Consider the following 21,016-nt stretch of genomic DNA (forward strand, 5'->3'; position numbering starts at 1 on the left):
TAGAAGTTTCCAGCACGTTACCCCGCATCTGAAGTGAGGCTGCTGCACCTGCCGTTGGTGGTGTTCAATTAGGGACCCGAGAAGCTATTCACTGTTACCATTCTATGATAAATTCTAAGCGTGAAAACGGTACTGATGGAGCTTTTTCAAGTAAAGAGGTTAAATGAAGATGAAAAGCTTCCTAGGTGAAAGGGGAAGGGCCGTGTTGGGGCGTGGGGTGGGCGCAGGGCTGGGACAGGGCATGTGAACCCCTCTCCCCTCTGCCGGGTTTTGGTGGTGGTCGCCGGGAGGAGCCAAGCAGAGGCAGAAAGAAAGCATGGCCGGGTTGGGAGATTTTCGTGAGAGTAGCATCCCACTCGCAGAACGTCTACCATGAGATGTGCACAAAAGGCCGCCGCAAACCTCTTAGCTTATGCAGCTGAGTAGCTGTGAGCGTGTGGGGGTGGCGTAGCGGTTAGCAGTGTGGACTTTGGGGGGCCAAATGTGGGTTCCAATCCCACATGGCTTCCACTTGAAACTGTGCAATGTCAGAGCAGCAGCGGCACCTTGCCGAACCCCATCTCTAAAATGGGGCTCCTTAGACCTGCTTGTACTTTGTGGGAGGATCAAGAGCGATAATGTACGTAAAGTGCTTGGCGTGGTGCCTGACATGTTGTAAGTCACCTAATAAATGCCAAGAGGTGGACTGTGGTGCCCTGTGCTTGATGGCACTCTCTTTGTCTCTCTCTGAGGTGGTTAGAGTATTTGTTGTTGAACGTGACAGCTGAGATTCGCTGAGACCCCGCTGCATGCCAGGGCCGCGTGTGAGGTCGCACAGCCCATGGAAAGGGCGGGAGGGATTCACGCCTCCTTTCTGTCCGTTGCTGCTGCTTCCCAGGTGGGAGCAGAGGTAGCCCGGAGAGGCCTCCACCTGTTACACGCAGTCTTCTGCTCCCTCAGGGGTCCAGCCCTGGTTAGCTCCCTGCAGAGCCTGTCTGTAGGGCCCTGCTCTGGCCTTTCTGGAAGGAGCTCTGCCAGGTGCAAAACTCCCAGCCTGGCAGCTTGCCTTCCCCCAGAGGCACTTCAGAGAAAGTCTTTGTTCCCCTGGGGATCTATTCAGGGCAGAGTCTGTCAGACGGGGGACCTGTTGCTATGTCTGGAAAACCCACTGATCTGGAGACAGCAGGTTTGGGAACAGAGTTGGGAGACCGTAGAGGTTCATCTCCAGAGCTCTCATGAGACCCTCACAGGCAGGAGGGGGACGATTCCCAGCTCCCAGGGGTTTTCTCTCCTCTCTGCCAGTCTTCTTGTCCAGCTCAGGGAGCCAGCAGGCGCATGACTGCCTGGATGCTGGAGGAGATGGCCAGACCAGGTGGCCTTTATCTCCTCCTTCCCCGGGGAAGCTAGAGGCCACCGTCTCCCCAACCCCCTGCTCAGTTGCGCTCAGTCTCGACAGCCAGGGAGCAAAGCCTGGGAGAAAACGGACCACTGGGACCCTGGGACCTTGAACAGTCATGGGATTTGTTTCCTTCTCTTTTCCCCTTTCCGGACCGAGAAGATGGGAGGACAGTAGGGGGCAGCTAGGTGTGGCCAGAAATCCCTTTGGAGCCTTAGGTCGTGGGTTCCAGCTCTGGCTGCTGTGAATTTTTGTCAGAGGTAATCTGGTTGTGGGGTCACACACCTAGCAATTCCCTCCTGCTCAGGAGCGGGGAAATATTTGGGTAATTCTTAGAAACGACGGAGCTGCCCAAAGCACGCTAAATCAGCTACGTAAACTAAGAGGCAGAGGTCAAAATCCTGTGTGTTCTTTGCCAAGCTGCAACTGCAGAATCCCTGGAGAGCTGTGCGTGGACACACCCGTGACCCCCGCCAGCTTCCTTCTGCCCCGAGCATTTGTACATTTCTTCGTCTGCTCCCTCCAGGGCGCCCTGCAAAAGGTGCCTCCCTGTACCGTGCCCCTTTCTCCAGGAAGAAGCGAGAAACTCCGCATGTCACACGGCCTCCAGGTTGAGCAGTGGCTTCCGGTGCTGTAAAGGGCGCTAGGGAGGTGCCCGCCATTGATGCCTCCTTGTTCCTGCCCAGTAGTAGTTACGATTATGAGTTCAGGCAAATCCACTTGATCAAAAAGGAAATCCCCCAGGGAGGGGTAGTACTGTTGGACTGCTTGTAGTCATGGACAATTTAGTGTGAATTAATTAATCTGATGCTGTCGGTGTGGCTACAGAGAGAGAGGTACAGCGTAGAGTGGAAGGGGCATAAGGTCACTTGGGTGGTAGCAGAGGGATAGTGAAAGAAGGGAGCCAAGGGCATTGAAGATGAACAGGATCTCTACTTTGCCAGCTTATCTCTCATTTGTCTAAATTTTTTTTTAAATTTTTTTAAATGTTTATTTTTGAGAGAGAGACAGGGTACGAGTGGGGGAGGGGCAAAGAGACAGGGAGACACAGAATCCGAAGCAGGCTCCAGGCTCCGAGCTGTCCGCACGGAGCCCAACGCGGGGCTTGAACTCACGAACCGCGAGATCGTGACTTGAGCCGAAGTCGGACGCTTAACCGACTGAGCCACCCAGGCGCCCCTTAAAATCTTTTTTTTAAATTTTTTTTTTTAATGTTTATTTCTGAGGCAGAGAGAGACAGAGCATGAGTGGGGGAGGGTCAGAGAGAGAGGGAGACACAGAATCAGAAGCAGGCTCCAGGCTCTGAGCTGTCCACACAGAGCCCGACGCAGGGCTTGAACTCATGAACCGCGAGATCATGACCTGAGCTGAAGTCGGATGCTTAACCGACTGAGCCACCCAGGTACCCCTTAAAATTTTTTTAATGTGAACTTTTTCATGGAAGTGTGTCAACTGTATAAACAAGTGGAGAAATCATAAGAGTACGGGTTTGAAATTTTACAAAGCGAACACACCTTTATCCAACACGTGGGTTAAGAAACAGCACAGTTGACTCCCCACAGACGCCCAGCTAGTCCCAGGGACCCCAAGGTCTCCACTGTCCTGACTCCCAGTTTGCCTCTCTTTGAACCGTATGAACTCCGAGTCCTGCAATACGCATCTCTTGCGTCTGGCTTTCTTTTGTTCAACCTCCTCTTCGTGGGATTCATCCATGTTACGGTTTGTTTTTGTTGCTGTGTTCCATTGTGTGGATATGCTGTAGTTTATTGATTTTGTGCTTGGTCAGCGTTGGGATGTCTAGTTTTTGACTGTCGTGAATAATGAGGCCTTGAAGGTTCTTGGACGTGTCTTTCTTGTAAGTTATTTACTTTGAGAGAGAGTGTGCATGCCCGCGTGCACATACACACGAGCAGGATGGGGACAGAGGGAGAGGGAGAGAGAGAGAGAGAGAGAGAGAGAGAGAGAGAGAGAGAATCCCAAGCAGGCTCAGCTCTATCAGCACAGAGCCTGACGTGGGGTTCGAACCCACAAACTTGAGCTGAGCTGAGGTCAGGAGTCAGATGGTTAACCGACTGAGCCACTCAGGTGCCCCAGACATGTCTGTCTGTCTTAGTTCTCTTTTACACCTCAGGGTGGATGGTGTTCTCCTGGGAAGCCTCCTCTGACCTCCATCTCCAGGGGAACTTAGGGTCCCCCCCACCCCCCGCCCGTTGCCCCCTCCATGGCACTCTGTAGTACTCCCCGAGGGCAGGAGTGTTGAACAGCAACATTTTAACTCCTTAGGCCGGTGCATGGCACTGAATAGATGCTCAGAAGTGTTGGTTGAACAAACGAGTGAACAGATTTGCTTAGGGCTGGTCTTTATACCAGCTGGTCTAAGAAAAGCAGTTTAGGAAAGCTGTATTGGGTCATCTTGGGGACTGGCCAGGATTCCTCCCTGGAGACGGTGTTGCTCTCTGCGTCCTGAGTCCCTGAGAATGGGACTGGAGTTTAGGACCGTGGTCAGAGATGTCTGGCTGGGCGGGAGCAACCTTTTCTGGAAGTTTCCCAGAGACCCGGAGACTCAGCTCATACAAAACGAGCTTCTCTCTCGTTTGTGTCTGAGGACCCCGGTGCCCTGGGCTGCCCTGGACGTAGGCCTTTGGTAGCCGGCTGGGAGGGAGGAGTCGGGAACAACAGAAGAGAAAAAGAAGATGCAGGAAGGAAGGGAAAGCGGGGGGTGGTGGCAAGAGGGAGAGCAGACACGTGAACAAATATTTTTCCTCTCCTTCCCAGAGGCAAGGCTCGGAGCCTGTGATCTCGGGGGAAGCGAGTGACCTCGTGTTTGGACTGTGTTGTTTTCACTAGCAAGTGACAAAGTGGAAGCAGGAACATGAGGCTGTAGAAATACAATGTCAGGGTGCCCTCAAGGGATGGGCTCCTTTGCCCACCGCCCCCCCACCCCCCCCCCCGCCTCAGCGCTTGGCAGACCCCTATCGCAGCCCGAGTGAGAAGCTTCTCGGGCTCCCTGGCTGAGCAGTGTTGATTGAGCAGGCTCTTCTTTATTCATACACCTTTTGCTGAGCTGCATAGCAAATACGCTGTAAATTTCAGTGCTTTAGAGAGAGCTTGATACATAAAACAGGACTACCTCCCCTAATATAACGGAGGCTGGTCAAATTCCACATCATACATCAAAGCTATTTGGGGTGCCACTGCTGTGTTTCCGAAGTAAACATTACTTCTCAAAGAGGATCCACACCCAGAATAATTACTTCTTGGAGTGATCTGAGGCTAAAGCTGGTTTAATCTATTCGTTTGGCTCAGCCCAGTTTTTTCCCCAGTGAGGAGTGTGCTAGAGCGCTTAAAGCCCACACTGCAGAAGGCTTCTTCCTCCTGAGCCCCTTTGCCTGCAAAACCGCACCTCCCCCGTTCCCCGTTATCTTGTTCCTGGCGATGGCATCTAAATCCCCATGTTATGCATGTATTTTCATTAATTTAACAATTAGGTCGTGCTCACTATCTGCCGGGCCCTCTTTTAAGCTCTTTAGCAAATACTCACTTCACCTTCACGGCTCTAGGCAAAGGCACCTATCTTGAACCCCATTTTCCAAACAAGGGAAACAAGGCACAGAGAAGTTAAGTAACCTGCACAAGATCGCACAGCTAGTTGGTGGCCGAGTTGCGGTTTGTCCCCAGAGTCCGAGCTCTTCATTACCACGCTCTGCCGTCTCTCAATTATGTCTTCTAAAGTGGCCTGATAACCAGGGGCCCACCTTTTTCAGCAGTGAGAAATAGCTTTCTGTGCCTTTCTTAACATCCTTCCTATCCGAGATGGCCCCTTGACCTTAGAAGAGTAGAGGGTATGGGGCGCCTGGGTGGCGCAGTCGGTTAAGCGTCCGACTTCAGCCAGGTCACGATCTCGCGGTCCGTGAGTTCGAGCCCCGCGTCAGGCTCTGGGCTGATGGCTCAGAGTCTGGAGCCTGTTTCCGATTCTGTGTCTCCCTCTCTGTCTCTGCCCCTCCCCTGTTCATGCTCTGTCTCTCTCTGTCCCAAAAATAAATAAACGTTGGAAAAAAAAATTATAAAAAAAAAAAAAAAAAAAAAAAAGAAGAGTAGAGGGTCAGCCCCTGGGAAGGAAGTTCACACCTGCGCAGGGCTCAGCTGAATCCAGAGCACCACGGACAGGTGCAAGAGTGAACTTGGAGCTCAGGCCCAAAGGGTCTGAGCTCTGGATGGGAGAATTCCAAGGGCTTGCTTTTAACTGTCTTCCTGGTTGACAGATGTGCCACAGGTGCTCTTGACCGTCCCGGGGTTCGCTGTCCCTTTCTCCTGATGGTTCGTCCCTCTGTTCTTTGGGGGTGGGGTGTCATTTTCTCCCTGGCCACCCGAGTTTCTCCTCTGGTGGCACCAGCATCCACACAGTTGTTCATTCTAGAAGCCTGGAACTCCTTCCCATTTCTTCCTGACCCACGACTTATCACCAGGTATGTTAGCTCCACCTCCTAAAAAGGTCTCCGATGCAAACTTGCCTCTCCCTGTTGCTACCTTAGTTCGGGTCACCCTTAGATCTCCCCAAGACCTTGGCTCCCATCCAACCGATCGCCCCAGACTCCAGACTTAACCCTCTAACACTGTTTTCAGATTGCAGTCAGAGTGATTTTTCTAGAAGTAATTAATTCTGATTGTGTCACTTGCTTAGTTGTAACCGTTCAATGGCTCACATTACCCTTAGGATAACATTCAAATTTCTAAGTGTGGCTGCCAAAGCCTTAGATGGCAGGGTCCTGCCTCCCTCTGGGCATCATTGCTCACTGCTTTCAGATCCCCGAAGATCTGTTTCCTCTCCCCTTCAGGTCACTCCCCTTCCCTCTGGCTGACTTTAGCTTAAACATGCTTGCTTCTGAGGAGTCCTCCTGATGCCCCGACTGTGGCATGGGGGACCCCTTCCCAGTGTTCCCATGGCAACCAGGCCACACTTCCTCCATGATAACACTGTGCACCTCGTATTTGAATTTGATGGCCGTCTGTGTGTTTATCTGTTTTCCACATTGTCATGTGTCCTCGGCACCTAGTACGGGGCTGGTTTGTGGAAGATAGTAAAAAAACAAAACAAAACATTTTAGGGGCGCCTGGGTAGCTCAGTTGGTTGAGTGTCTGACTCTTCATTTCAGCCCAGGTTGTGAGGCCAGGGTTGTGGGATCGAGTCCCACGTTGGGCTCTGCATTGAGCCTGGAGCCTGCTTGAGATTCTCTCTCTCTCTCTCTCTCTCTCTCTCTCTCTCTCTGTTTCTCTTTCTCTCCCTCTGCCCCTCTCCCCTGCTTGCGTGCATGTGCGCTCTCTCTCTCTCTCTCTTTAAAATAAAGGAAAAACAAAACCCCAAAACATTTTAGTAGTACTCACTACGTGAAAAGGGTGTTGATCAAGTCAGGAGACTTGGGTTTTAGAGCCTGCTCTGTCTGGCACCAGTTCTCGACCTTGATCAAGTCATTTACCCTCTCTGAGCCTCAGTTTTGTATCTGTGAGGTGAGGACCATGTATTAGGTGATTTCCAAGGTACCTTGCAGCACTGAGATCCTGGGATCTGTCTTCACCAAGAGTTAGCTTTCCTTCACTCTCTTGATTTTCCAGGCTGTGAGGACCTGCCGTCACCCTGCCCTTCTGTCCATCTTCCTATCCCTTCGGGATGTGCTGATAAGCAGAGCCTGGCTTCCTGGCTTCAGCTGGGCTCTGACACAGCCTTGGGTTCTCCTTGTATCCAGGACGAGAACGCCTTGAAATTCTCTGATGCCCTTCTCACTTCATCTTGTTTGCTGTCAGAACATTGTAAATAGGAAGCTTCTAATGCTGCCTTTGTGTCTGAATTGTCACAGGAATCGATAGGAAGTCCTCGAATCTTCATGCTCCTGAGGCCTCCCTTCCCCCAGCAGAAAGAAATGGGAGACTCCTGGAGGCCACAGCCCCCGCCCCAGAATACACACAGCCTTATCCGCCCTCTGAGGACGGATCCGCCCACTTACTGCTCACGTGTTTCTCGTATTGCTTCACTACATTTATTGAGCACCTTCTGTATAGTAGGCGTTGCTCTAGGTATGTTGGACACATAAAGAACTAAGCAGACAAAATTCTTTGTCTTGGGGAGCTTATTACGTTTTGGAAGGTGTGTGTAGGGGCAACCCGTATACATGAGGAACATAAATAAGGCAGTAAATTACATAATAAGCTAGGAAGTGGTAAGTGCTATGGGAAGAAAGGAAAAGTAGAACAGGGAGAATGAAGGCCTCCTGAGACTGGGATTTGAGTCGGGGTCTAGAAGAAGGCGAGGGCATGTGCCAGTCTTCTGGGGAAGAATGTTCAAGGCAAAGGGCAGAACCCATGCAAAGGCCCTGAGGTGGGACTATGCATGGAGTGCACGAGGAACTTGGGGGACTCAGGGTTACACTTCAGAGCGCAATGCCAGGTGCATAGTAGGCCCGCCACCAGTATTTATGGGAGGTCTAAGCACAGACTGCTGGGCCTGCAGCCAGACGGGCCGCAATTAATCAGACCGGTGCCATGTACTAAATCTTCTCTGGTCCCGTGGGAGAAGCTGGCGGGTCTGAGTCAGACATGCTGTTTGCATCCTGGCCCCTCGCATATTAGCTTTGTGATCCTCGACAAATCGCTTACCCTTGCTGAGTTGCTGTTTCTTCGTCTTTGCAGGAGGGTTCTGACGAGGGCCTCAGAGGGGTTTTGTGGGACCGGATAGCGAAAACATGTGGAAGAGGCTTACTCACCTGCACATGCATGGCGCAGAGTGGATGCCCAGTGATGTTAGCCCCCGGGACACCCTCTCCCTAGTCTTTGGGCCAAACGTTTATTTTCTCTGAGCCTCAGTTTCCTCTTCCAGAAACAGTATAGTCATTACTAGGCTGCCTTCTGCCTAGACTCCAAGTCAAAGGACGTAGATAATAGTACTTCCAACGTAGATGGCCAGTTTCCAGGGGCAGGGGACCGTGTTTATGTGCGTACGCACAAACGTGTGTGCCTGTGTGTATAAACGTGTGTAAGATTGTGTGTGTATACTTCTGCAGGACCCAGGCGGGTTTCTCTTTTATGATTCGTAAATGCTTCAAGGGCGGGGACCCTGCCATTTTATATAAGACCTTATGCGTCTCACACGCACTAGGTGCTTAGTAAATCCTTATTGAATGAATGAACTTGTGCTAATGGAAATGCTTTTTGCTGGATTAAACGTGTGGACAAAATCAGTAGAGCTGTTTGCTCCCAGGTAGTAGGAATGTGGTGCCGTTGCGAATTAGATTTGGAATATATTTACTGGGCGCTTAACTATGTGCCAGGCACTGTACTGAGCACTTTATATGCATTTCTCGTTTAAAACTGCCAACGGCTGGGGCGCCTGGGTGGCGCAGTCGGTTAAGCGTCCGACTTCAGCCAGGTCACGATCTCGCGGTCCGTGAGTTCGAGCCCCGCGTCGGGCTCTGGGCTGATGGCTCAGAGCCTGGAGCCTGTTTCCGATTCTGTGTCTCCCTCTCTCTCTGCCCCTCCCCCGTTCATGCTCTGTCTCTCTCTGTCCCAAAAATAAATAAACGTTGAAAAAAAAAATTTTAAAAATAAAACTGCCAACGGCCCTGTGGGGTAGGTGCTGTTATCATTGCTGTTTTATAGATGCGACATCCGAGGCTGAGAGGTCAGTGTCTTGACCACAGCTAGTAAATGGGGGAAGCAGGGATTGGAACCCAGCCTTCCGGAGCTTGCACCTTCCTGAAATGTTACTGCCCCTTTTCATGGTCTGATCTCTCAGGAGGAGGAGGAGGAGGAAGGCTGCCCTTGCAGCCAGCCCGGGAGGAAAGTCCCTGCAGTAAAGGCATTTCTCAGGTCATTGGCAAATGACCCTTTGCAGTAAAAGGGGAAACGAGGAAGGGGTCACCTTGCCAGCAGGAGACCATGAACCATGAAGATGGTCAAAGACAAGGCTTGCATTGTGCTGTGTGCCTGAATTTGTCCTTTTCCTTTCGGCTTCGGAGCATGTTAAGAACTTGGTGGAAATATGAGAGCCTTGGGCCTCATGTTTCCCTGTTAGATGCCTAAAACCTGGCTACACGTATATGTAGATGCACATGTGGTATGCAATGCATGTCTGTATGAAGGGTGCGTGTGTGTGCGCGTGTGTGTGTATCTACAGCCTTCAAGATGGGCATAATGGTCTGTCTCTACAAAGCCTCCTGAGCTGTGCTTGGGTAGCGCTGGAGCTCTCTGCCTTATAGCAGCACTGCTTTGGGCCTTCGCTGAGTGACTGCACAGCCTAGCCTGTGCCCAGTGACCGATGTCTGTGCCTATCTCTCCTTGAAAGAACGTCTGTGTCATATTAGCTTTTCCCCCACTTGCTCCTAACGCCTAATAAATGCATATTGGGTGTATGGATGAACAGACGAATGGTCTTCGTGCTACCATGGCCTCCACCAGCTTTGGTGAGCCCGTCGTCTACCCCTGGTCTCTCGTGTGGGGGCTGGTATCACGGAGGGTGCCCTCCTGTGGGGTGGAGCCCTTGGCCATGCTGGACATCCTTGGCATCCAAGCTCATGTAGGAGTATCAGGCTGCGTGGAGCTGGATGTTCTTCCCTTGCTCTCGGATCTGTGGAGGTGCTGGCCTGGACAGCCAGCTGTGGCTGCTGGGAGAACTTTCTTCTGCAGTTCTGGAGCGTTCCCCATCTGGCGCCTGCTGGCTTCCCGTCCCCTTGCCCGCTGGCTTCTCCTTGGGTCTGTATGGAGAAGGAAAGTGTTGGGAAGTCGTTCCTCCCCATGTTTAATGTGTTCCCTGCCTGCTGTGTCCCCCTGTGCTCAAGTTCCGGACAATTACCCTCCTGCCGGGTTTTGTTGCTGAGCACAGCAGGTGGGCCTTGTTTGTAATTCACTTGCACCATTAACGCTGGGTTAGCGCCATAAGGGCGACTGATCGACTCAATGCCCCCCAGCCCCAGATGCCACTTGATAGCAGGATGTGAGATTGGCTTGGGGGTCGAGGCATTTCAAAGCTCAACCTGAGGTGCTTTCTCCAGTTGAGAACTACGAGAAGCTTGATGTATTGGCAGTCACAGAGCGCTCCCAGTCCTCCACACTAATGGGAAATCTGGACCCAAATACCAGTCCCCTCAAATCACGGTGATTTGGCTCCGGACGATAACAGCAATAGTCACAATAACATAGTAACAGCTCTCAGGAAGCTCGGTACCAACACTACTAAGATCACAGCGAATCTTTGAAAGCCGCCTTAGGAACGTCTCACATCTTCTCCATTTTGTGGGCAGGGAAGATGAGGTTTGGGGGAGGCTACCCACTTTCCCAGGGTCCTTGCTGGTAAGAAGCAGAGCCCCGGCTCGGAGAATGGTCTGAAGTGGACACAGAGTTTGTGCTCCTAACCCCTGCCTTGTCCTGCCTTCCTCTGGGAGGAATTATGTAGAGTTTTGTGGATGGAGATGGGGGGCAGGGGGGAGATCTCCCAGCTTGCCATCCTAATTATTTTTTTTCCCTCGCATTGTTACTAAGATGAGTCACTGAGTGGAGGGTGGTGGTGGGGGCGGGAGGGGGGGGGTGACGGATAGGATTAAAACATCCTCTATAGGTTCACTTTTATTAATTAATCATACATTCATTGAGCTCTAACTAGGTGGAAAACCTTGTCTTAGGTGTTTTGGAGGAAACAATGGTAAATCATTCATCTGTTCGATCAATCTGAGAGACGGGGAGTCAAGCGTGTGTTCTAGAACAAAAGACAGAGAATAAAATGTTGGGGGTGGGGACGGAGGAGGTAAGCAGAAACCAACCAGGGAGATCAGTTTAGAAGGAGATCTTCCCGACTTTCTGATTACGTGTTATGAAAACGTTTTGGGGCCACCCTGTGACATAGGGCATGTCGCACTGTCTGCTATTTTATGGGACACTGAGGGGCAAAGAGACTTTAGGACCCGGGACACCACGGTCCTGCAGGGAACAGCGGCAAAGCCAGGTTTGAACACCGGCCTCCTGACCCCGGTCGCTCTCATTTGGGCCCTATGCAGTCTCTGCCAAATGTCTGATGATCCCATGTCCTGCTGAGGCCACAACTCTGGAGCTGCCTCGAGCGAGCTCTGCTTTCCTTGGAGATCCATGAAGTCTATGTTCCTACCCAAAACTCGGTGGCCCAGAAGCTTTGATTTCCAGTTTGTGGGAAAATCTAGTACTCTAATGTTCAGGTAGTGCGGGGTCAGTTCCCTTCAGGGACGACTCGCCCCCCATTCACAGCCCCTCACACGTGGCTAAGTGCCCACTCACCGACCTCCCTGCTGTCCAGGCCATCTGGCACACCTTGGTCACGTTGATTTCCTTAAAAAGCACAACTCCAGTATTGGCCCCCCCTTGCCCAGAAACTTTCGGTGGTTCATTATTGCCTGGAGGATCAAGTCCAAGCTCCTTAACCTTGGCGTTCGAGGCCTTCTAGAATCTGACCCCAACACTTACCTTTCTCTGGATAGCGTGCTTCTGCCAAGTTGGTTAGTCACTGTCCTTTGGACACTGTCCTTTGCTTTTCCTGGCACGTGCTGGAAGGTCTCCTTTCCTAAGCAGTGTGTGCCTCAAGGCTCGGTGTGTGCCCACACTGTCCAAGAATCGTGCTCACCTGTCCGGGCCCAGGGATGCTTTCTGCCTCTGTCTTCCCAGCGCTTCCTTCCCATTTGGCGGCGAAGGCTGCCCTGCCTTGTGGAAGCCGCTTCGTTACTGCCCTGCATCCTGCATTCACCAGTGTGCTGCTTATGACCTCATACTTCTCAGTGAGCTCCTTGAGGACAGACCGCACATCTGAGAGGTCCGATGGCCCGTGACTGCCCAGCACATCACTGAGTGTGCGGCGTTTAGCCCCGCCCAGGGGGCAGCCTCATTGGCTGCCTTTCTCCCCGCTTCTGGCAGCTGGAGCTGGGCTCCCCTGGTCATGTGCCCGTTTTACCACGGTCCCTGGGCGGGGGGTATTGAGTGTGGGGACAGCTCCCCTGCTTAGCTAAGGAAGTCATATTTCCCTGAGGCCGCTCTGAGACTGTGTATGCCCCCGGACTTCCAACCCACAGACTCGTGTCGTGTGCCTGGAGATTCCGTGACTTCTTCTAGGTCATGGCACAGGGAAGGTGATGGGACATCAGCAGGCTGAATGAGAGCTGTGCTCTCTTCTGTGGCGTGGGACAAAGGCAGAAGCCCAGGGCAGCCGCTGGAGAGGATGCCCTCTGCATTCCTGACCCCCACAGAGACTAGCTGAACACAGCGGCACCCCCAATCAGGGTCTCCTTTCGGGGGAAGGCCTTCCTTTTGCCCAGGGCTTGGGATCCAGCCAAGAACTAGAGCTTGTGCGTGTATGGGGTGCTCAGAGGTGAGCGCTGAGGCTGCAGGTAGACTGGGATGGTGGGCGGTAGCTGGCAGGGGTGGGGGGAGCAGAGGGGAGGTGAGTGTTCGGCCTGGAGTGTGACTGGGACGGGAGTGTGTCCTTGGATCAGGCTCCAGGGCCAGCTCAGAACAGCCACACCTGCTCTTCTGGTAGCTGGTGACAAGTGGCCCAGAGAGGCCGCGAGGGACCTGGGCAGGCCCAGCAGTCAGTCACTGAGCACTTGAACCTGAGGTGTTCTTAGCCTCACTGTACAGAGGAGGGGACCCGGGCTCAGGGACGTAAGCAACATGCCCACCTGAGAGCCAGTCATTGAGAAAGTTGGGATTCTTTATTGTTTTTTAAATTATTCACTAGATTTCTTAATTGAAAAAGCAATCCAATCTCTTAACACGCACACAGTAGAGAACACTTCAGAATGAAAAGCAAGTCTCCCTTCCTACCCTGACTGCAGTTCTAGAACCCTCTCCAGAGGGCAACTGGCCAGCAGCCAGTGACTGTTCTCTGCCTCTCACGGAGCCTGGTGCCAGGAGAAGGCCGTCAATGCTAACGGAGCTGGAGGGCAAGGAAGGGGTACATGGACCCTGCACGGGCTCTTAGGTGATTCCCAGAGATTGTGTTCAGCTTGCGTGACACCCCACAATAAGCCCAGTTGCTTTGCCTCTTGAAGGGGACACCCCTTACTTTTTGGTGCACCTTTATTTTACAATATCTAGCTTCCTTATCCTCCTCACCCTGACTCCTCCCGTACCCCTGGGAGTACAAGGGGGATGTCCCAGGCTTCCCCAAGGAATGAATACACCTAGGGATAGCTGCTTTGTCCCCTGTTCTGGCTAGGACTTAGGAAAAGACGACAGGACCTTACTTTCTGCTGATGGTGTCAGAGACACCGAAAAGACTGGTATGCACATGACTGTGGGCAGGACAGACGCAGTGAGGTCTCTACTTGGGCGTGGTGGGGCCAGGCCAAGGGACAGCTCTGTGTCTGGGACCCAGCAGCTCTCAGATCCGGGCTTGCTTCTTTGTCACTAACATCAGAGCACTTTCCTCTGGCTTTAACCTCAGTGGAGCTGGGACAGTGTCTGCTTACCATCACCTGTGAGTCTATAATAACCCAGCTCTGGCTTCGGATGGTTAAATTCTGATGCACCTCCCCTCCCCGCGTCAGGCAGCTCCCACCCAGCCTAGCCTTCTCTTCTCCCAGGCTGCACGGCCTGCCCTTTCCAGATCTCAGATCTCCGTATGCAAGGTTGCAGTGCCGACAAGCCTCTCCAGGATAGCCCCTCTCCTCCCAGACACCCAGACAGCAGGAGAGGGAGAGCTGTGTTTATCTGCAGGTAATTAAAATGCTGTCCTGAAAAAGCAGCTTCTCTCTGCAACTGCCTTGTCCCCTGCTCACTCTCTATTCCTCTGTGGACACCCTTGCAAGGTCTCTCTGCTCTAAATGTGTTACCAACGGCTCCGGCTCTGGGCAATTTTATTTCAAAGCCTCGGCTCACGTGGTCTCTGCTAGGAGCTCGTCTCCCCCAGGGCCCAGCCTAGTGGCCTCAGATAAATGCCAGGGACATTTTTCACCACCCAGAGCCAGTCTTGCCCTTCATATCCGACCCCTGGATCCTCTTCCTGGCTCACTAAGGCGGGTGATTAACTCCCCGTCTTCTCCCCGGTAGCCATGTCCTTTGCACCGGGAAAGAGATCCATATGCTGTGGCCTCCTCACCTTGCCTGTGAAGGAAGCTAGGTCCCGTACGAGGTTCATGGAGGCAGCCGGCATTAGATGCAGAGCCACATCCGGGACCTGGGGGCGCCTGATGAGGGAGACTGGACGTAAACACAACAGATACACGGAGATGTTTCTGTTTTCTAGCCTTACGAATCCCCTGCCATTTCCTTTTTTTTTTTTAATTTTTTTTTTTTTTGACGTTTATTCATTTTTGAGACAGAGAGAGACAGAGCATGAACGGGGGAGGGTCAGAGACAGGGAGACACAGAATCTGAAACAGGCTCCAGGCTCTGAGCTGTCAGCACAGAGCCCGACGCGGGGCTCGAACTCACGGACTGCGAGATCATGACCTGGGCTGAAGTCGGACGCTCAACCGACTGAGCCACCCAGGCACCCCGCCCCTGCCATTTCCCAAACGCACTGCGCTGGCCTCCACCAGCGGTCCGAGTCTCCTCCGTGTCGTTCCTCTGTCTGGGATCTCCTTCTCCCTGCTCCCTCTGTCCCCATTGAGAGACCTGGCCAACTCAGGTCGAACATCCTGTCCTCAGGGAAGCCTTCCCTTCCTGCCACATGAGGTCCCCCTGTCACACACTCTGTAGCGTCCTGCACTTTTCCTTCATTGTCTGTACTTGTGGCACTTGTGCCCTGGCTGTGGGATTAATATCCCTCCCCTGACTGTAAGCCCCAGGGCCTGGACAATGCCTGCTGGTAGATACTCAGTGGAAATATTCTGTTGAATGAATAAAGTATAAATCCTGTAGCGGTATTAAGCGTATTTATACACCTTGGCCAGGCTACCGGAAAGGAGCGATATGCACACCGTTTTGCTTAGAAAGCATTTCACTCACCTGCAAAGTAGCGCTCTGCTCGTTCACTCATTTGGTCCTCTTGGCAATGCTATAAGGGGGGTGGTAGGAGTAGAATTTCCCCACTTTACAGAAGAGAGGTTAAGAGATGGGGCCAAAGTCAGCTCTCCACCGCCAGTCCCTGATCTTTTTCCTCTGCTAGGCTGAGTCTGAGCGAGGAAGGAAGACTAACTTCTTCAGGGAAGGCTTGTGGTATGGGGTTGGCTTGGAGTAGCATTTGGCAGGTTCCTACCCTTCCCCCCCCCCCCCCCCCGCAGTGGCAAGAGGCGTGGGAGCCCGTCTTGTTGGGAGAGGATGCAGGTGTGGTCCAGGGTACCTGTGTACGGGGCCGGAGGGAGCCTGGAATGCGGGTGGAGAGAGGAAAGAAAGGAGGTTCACGTTGACTGATGGCCGTACTAGTTCAATAGCTTTTCGAGGGAGGTCCGATTGCCCTTGGTTTACATTTGTGGAAATGAAGCTCTCAGAGGTTGAGTAACCAGCTTAAGGACACATAGTGGCGTCCAGGAATGGAAGCCAGGGACGTCTGTTCTGGTCCCTGGTAAGAGGCGGTTGTTTAGAAGTGGATTGAGGGCATCAGTCTGATACCTACACAGGAGGCGGCTTGGCGGGGAAAAGAGACTGGTTGTTCACCATGTCTTGCTCATTTGTGTCCAAGAATTGGGGACAGCCGTCCCTTGTCACACGTCCTGAGTACTAGCAGATACCTGGGGTTGCTGTCCTCCCTAAATGTCCTCCCCTGATATCAGGCCTGGGCTGGGCCAGCCACGGCTCTGTATTTTATCTTGTTGGGTCAGGCCAGTCCAACTCTCAGGGCGACACAAGCCACCTTTGGCTAACCTGGCACAGTCTCATCACAAAGTCCTGGGAGCATCTCCTGATGGTAAATGGTAAAAACTGAGGACCCCTGGACCGATCGTGTTGCCAAGGGACACACCCAGACTCATTTTTCTGTTGCTTGTGTCCCCTGATTTGAAAAATGTGCAGATGGGCCCTAGATCTCCTTGGATTCGACTCCCCTTCTCCAACATCATGATAATCATTATCATCACTTGCAGTATTTCCTCAAGTATCAACTGTGTGCCAGGTTTGGGATAGGAGAGACGGCGCGTGTAGAGGATAGTAGGACTAGGTCCTGGAGCTGGTGGCCTGGGGCTCCCGTTGGCCAGGCGAGTTACCTTAGTAGATCTCACTCAGCCTCCCCCCTTTGGTTTCCATGTCTGTAGGTGGAGAGGACGAGAGTATCTGCCTCACAGGGCTCTTCTGAGGAGCAGTGGATCTGAAATAGTACTTTGCACAGAGGAAGTAAATACTCGGCACGTATTACCGCGGAGTCTAATTCCTAGAACTGCGGAATGGCACAACTTAAAAGAACTTAGAGGTCGTTGACTCCAATTCCCTCATTTTACAGAATGAGAAACTGAGGCCCGGAGAGCTATCTCCCAGAGCCAGTGAGCACCCAGGTCCCTGCCTCCTGGGACAGACCTATGTCCTGGTGTCATGCTACTTGCCAGGGACACAGAATACTTATGCATGCTGCCCAACTGTATCAGGTCTTGAAGGTTGATTCTCCCTTAAGGAGGCCATGGAGCCTGGGGGTGGGGGGCTCCGCTCCCCTGTCCTGGCCACCCTGCCATCCTGCCTCCCTACACACTCTGTCCACGCTGTTGGCTGCTGCTGGGAGTTTCTCCCAGCCGGGGGGTGGGGGGGGGGGGTCAGAACAGCAGAGAAACCCACATCCATTTGTCTTGAGGAGCCTGGAGCATCATGAGGAGTAATCAAGATCTTGTTGCCCACACATGAGAGGAAACCTGTAATTAATCTGGCTGCCCCTCTGATTTCCTCTGTCCTCCCTGCCACCAAACACCATCTGGTTGCTGTCAGCCTCCTCTCGGACCCACCCTGGAAAATCACGATTAATAGTGTAACCGGCCCGTGAGGACGAGAGAGAGACCAGCAGAGGGACTGCTGACAAATCGGGAGAGGAGAGGCCATTTAGCACAACTGGGCCAGGGGGGTCCAGACGGCGTGCTCGCTGCCTGAACACAGTGAGCCATGGGCAGGCTGTGCGGTCTGTGAGTACAAACTGACACTCTTGGGGATCTACAGGCACACCTACTAAGCTTCTCCTCGGTATAGGCAACATGGCAGGTGGGTCAGAAAGATACCCAAAAGGGATGTTCCCTTGCATCCCATCACAGTCTGGTGATGGAGAGAGAGGGCATCAGTAAGCGTAGAGTTAAAGAGCCGCTCGCCCATTCATTCACCCATTTCATGAGGTGTATTTGCAGCCATTGCGCCAGGCGCTGTCCAGGTGCTGGAGGCGTCGCAGTGAGTAAGAGGGAGAAGGCGTCGCAGTGAATAAGAGTGTGCATTCAAAATACAAGCATGGGGGCTCCTGGGTAGCTCAGTCGATTAAGCAACCAACTCTTGACGTCGGCTCAGGTCATGATCTTGCGGCTCCTGAGTTCAAGCCCCACGTCGGGCTCCGCGTGGACAGTGTGGCTCCCGCTTGGGATTCTCTCTCTCCCTCTCCCTCTCTGCCCCTCTCCCCCCTGCTTGCCCCTCAAAATAAATAAACTTAAAAATTAAAAAAAATATGTAAGCATAGGGGGCGCCTGGGTGGCTCGTCGGTTAAGCACCCGACATCAGCTCAGGTCAGATCTCACATTCCGTGAGTTCGAGCCCCGCGTCGGGCTCTGTGCTGACAGCTCAGAGCCTGGAGCCTGTTTCAGATTCTGTGTCTCCCTCTCTCTGACCCTCCCCCGTTCACGCTCTGTCTCTCTCTGTCTCAAAAATAAACACTTAAAAATATATATATATATGCATGGAAGGGGGGCAGTCAGAGATGTCTGGAGACATCAAGGAATCCTCTGGCTTGAGGAAGCCGACCCGTCCTGAGATTCTAAAAAAATGGAAATTAGGTTCTCCTTTCAGAAGAAGTGGTGACGTCTGCTTTTTGGTGTTTGGATGAGGAAACATCTTGGGCCGGTAAATGGTAGAGCAGAGGTGGGGCTGTACATAGCACGTCTTCCCAGCACTCATGGGGCAGTGTGCCTGCCATCAGGCGCTACCTGCCATGGTGGACGGTGAGAGCTGGAGGGTCACAGGGGAGCCTGTGCCGTGGAGAAATTGGGTCTAGATTGGGAGTTCCTTGTGGGCAAGGGCTCCAAATGTAGGTCACAAGGGAACACTCCATGCTGACAGAGCCTTTTCCACATGCATTAGCTGACTGGATTCTTTCATTATTTCCACAGATATTTTTTGAGTGCCTACTATGTGCCAGCCTGTGCGAGGCATTGGAGACACAGGTGGAAAATTCCAGCGTGTTCCCTGCTCTCCTGGTGCTCATCACCCTGTGAGGTAGGCATTGCTGCTCCCATGTAAACTGATGAGGAGGTGGGCTTTGAAGGGAGTCAACTACCTGGGAGTGTTCCCTCAGTGAGGTTCAGAGCCAAAACCAGTCTGGCTTCCATCCAGGTGTGGCCCGATGGGCAGACTACCCATGTTGTCTAGAACCATGCCCTCAGTGACACAGCAAAGGGCTGTGTTTACATTCTCTGCCTTCTGGGTTCCCAAAAGTACCTTAGTGAGGCCTGGCTCTATTCAGGTGAGGACTGTCAGAGACCCTGGGAGATCCGAAGCCATACTTAGATACCTGCTTCGAACTTAAATTCTGCCCGAAAAGAGCAGTAAATGCTTGTTTCCCTCCCCATGCTGTGATTACTCTTTGCCCGGATCTATACCGTGATGTCTGCATAGGTCGTTGGTTTTAACCGCGGCAAATGTACAAAATGTACAAGTCAAACTGGGAATTTAGTTCATGTTGGTGTAAACTCAGCAAATGCCTTTTTAAAAAAGGCCTCCTTTGTTATTATTTTTTTAAGTAAACTGTCGCCAACGTGAGGCTCGAACTCATGACCCCAAGACCAAGAGTTAGATGCTCTACTGACTGAGCCAGCCAGCCGCCCGCTCCAGCAAATGCCTTTCTGATGTCATCTGTCCATTTATTCATTTGACCAATGTTAGTTGAGCACCTGCTATGTGCCAGGTAGCATGCTAGGTGCTTGTCACAGTCCCTGCCATCACTGCTGCTGGTTCTGTGGGAAGATAGCATCCTCGTAGCAGGTTGTGTGCCCTGATGAGGAATGTTCCAGGCCTGGTGGCAGCATATGGGGAAGGGATCACAGAAAAACGGAGAGGGGAGAGAATGCAGTTTAGCCTATAGAAGCCGAGGCCACCACGGGTTGAGGCCATATCCGGTGTGGAAGCTGGCACAGAGGTGACATGTTTGAGAAGTCGGGGCTCAGGCTCTGCTAGAGTGTCAGGTGCAGTGGGGGGGGGCGGTAGGGACAGGTGAGCGGGAGCCAGGTCACGAAGGGCTTGCCTGTTGGAGTGAGGAGTTTGCCCTGGATCCCTGAGGCAGCGGAGAGCTCGGGGAGCCTGGGCCTGGATGTGTCATGATCATGTTTGTGTTTTAGTAAGAATCCCCACCCCCAGCCGAATGGGGAGCCACCCAGGGAGGGAAAGACCCGAGGGAAGGAGGCCAGGAAGGCTGCTATTGCCAAGGTCTGGGTCCCTGCCGTAGAATATCCAGATGGGGGGAGCGTGGGAGTCCATGGTGATGCAGAGAAGGTCACGGAGGCAGAGTTGTCGGCAAGTAGTGACTGCTCAGAATGGGGTGTGGGGAAGGAGCAATCTGGGGCGTCTCTCAGCTTTCTGGCTTGGGTGATGAGTGGGGTGCGGTGCCGCCTACAAAGAAGGAAGATATAGGAGAAGCAGGTGGTACGCGTGGTGGAGAGGATACCTTTCGCCTGGGACGGGGAGCGTTTCAAGTGCTCTGCAACACCGGTGAAATTTCAGGAGGCAGCTGTATTGTGCATTCAGCAGAGCGCTGGGCATGGGATGCTGATTTAGAAGCCACGCCACGCAGGTGGTAAGGAGCCACAGGAGGAGGAGAAATTCCCCAGGGAGGGACAGTGTTAGTGGGAAGCGGGCCTTGGTGCAGTATCTCCAGGATCATGTCTTTTTTATCCCTAAATTATTTAAATGTTTTTGGGGCGCGTGGGTGGCTCAGTCGGTTGAGCGTCCGACTTCAGCTCAGGTCATGATCTCGCGGTTCCAGAGTCTGAACCCTGCATTGGGCTCTGTGCTAACAAACAGCTCAGAGCCTGGAGCCTGCTTCGGATTCTGTGTCTCCCTCTCTTTCTCTCTCTCCCCCTCCCCTGCTCATGCTCTCTTTCTCTGTCTCTCAAATTAAAAAAAAAAAAAAAAAAAAAAACAAACTACTAAAATATTTTTAGTTGAGGGGCGACTGGGTGGCTCAGTCAGTTGAGCGTCCGATTTTGGCTAGGGTCATGATCTCACGGTCCATGAGTTTGAGCCCTGCATCGGGCTCTGTGCTGACAGTGCAGAGCCCGGAGTCTGCTTTGGATTCTGTGTCTCCCTCTGTCTCTGCCTCTCCCCTGCTTGCACTCTTTCTCTCTCTCTCTCAAAAATAAATAAACATTTAAAAATGTTTAAAAAATATTTTTAGTTGTTAACGGCTGCCCTCTTTGGTTCTAAGACCAGATTCATCTAAACATTAAAATGAAAACAAGACCTGAAATTTCGTTGTGCTTTTTGGTAAAGAATCTGAAAGCTTAATCTTCTTGTACTCGTATATAAGTGGTT

The 21,016-nt window shown here is 52.4% G+C and overlaps 1 protein-coding gene across 4 annotated transcripts in view; it reads left to right on the plus strand.

Annotated features, from left to right (window-relative positions):
- GRIK4 (glutamate ionotropic receptor kainate type subunit 4) overlaps positions 1 to 21,016 on the plus strand; it is a 431,410-nt gene that overhangs the window by 107,784 nt on the left and 302,610 nt on the right. For all 4 annotated transcript variants that reach the window (XM_045483193.1, XM_045483194.1, XM_045483196.1 and 1 more), the window contains exon 2: positions 18,601 to 18,706. The gene's annotated coding sequence lies outside the window, so the exon portion shown is untranslated. The remainder of the gene's footprint in view (positions 1 to 18,600; positions 18,707 to 21,016) is intronic.

The sequence above is a fragment of the Leopardus geoffroyi genome, chromosome D1 (assembly GCF_018350155.1).
Source record: "Leopardus geoffroyi isolate Oge1 chromosome D1, O.geoffroyi_Oge1_pat1.0, whole genome shotgun sequence".
Classification (NCBI taxonomy): Eukaryota; Metazoa; Chordata; class Mammalia; order Carnivora; family Felidae; genus Leopardus; species Leopardus geoffroyi.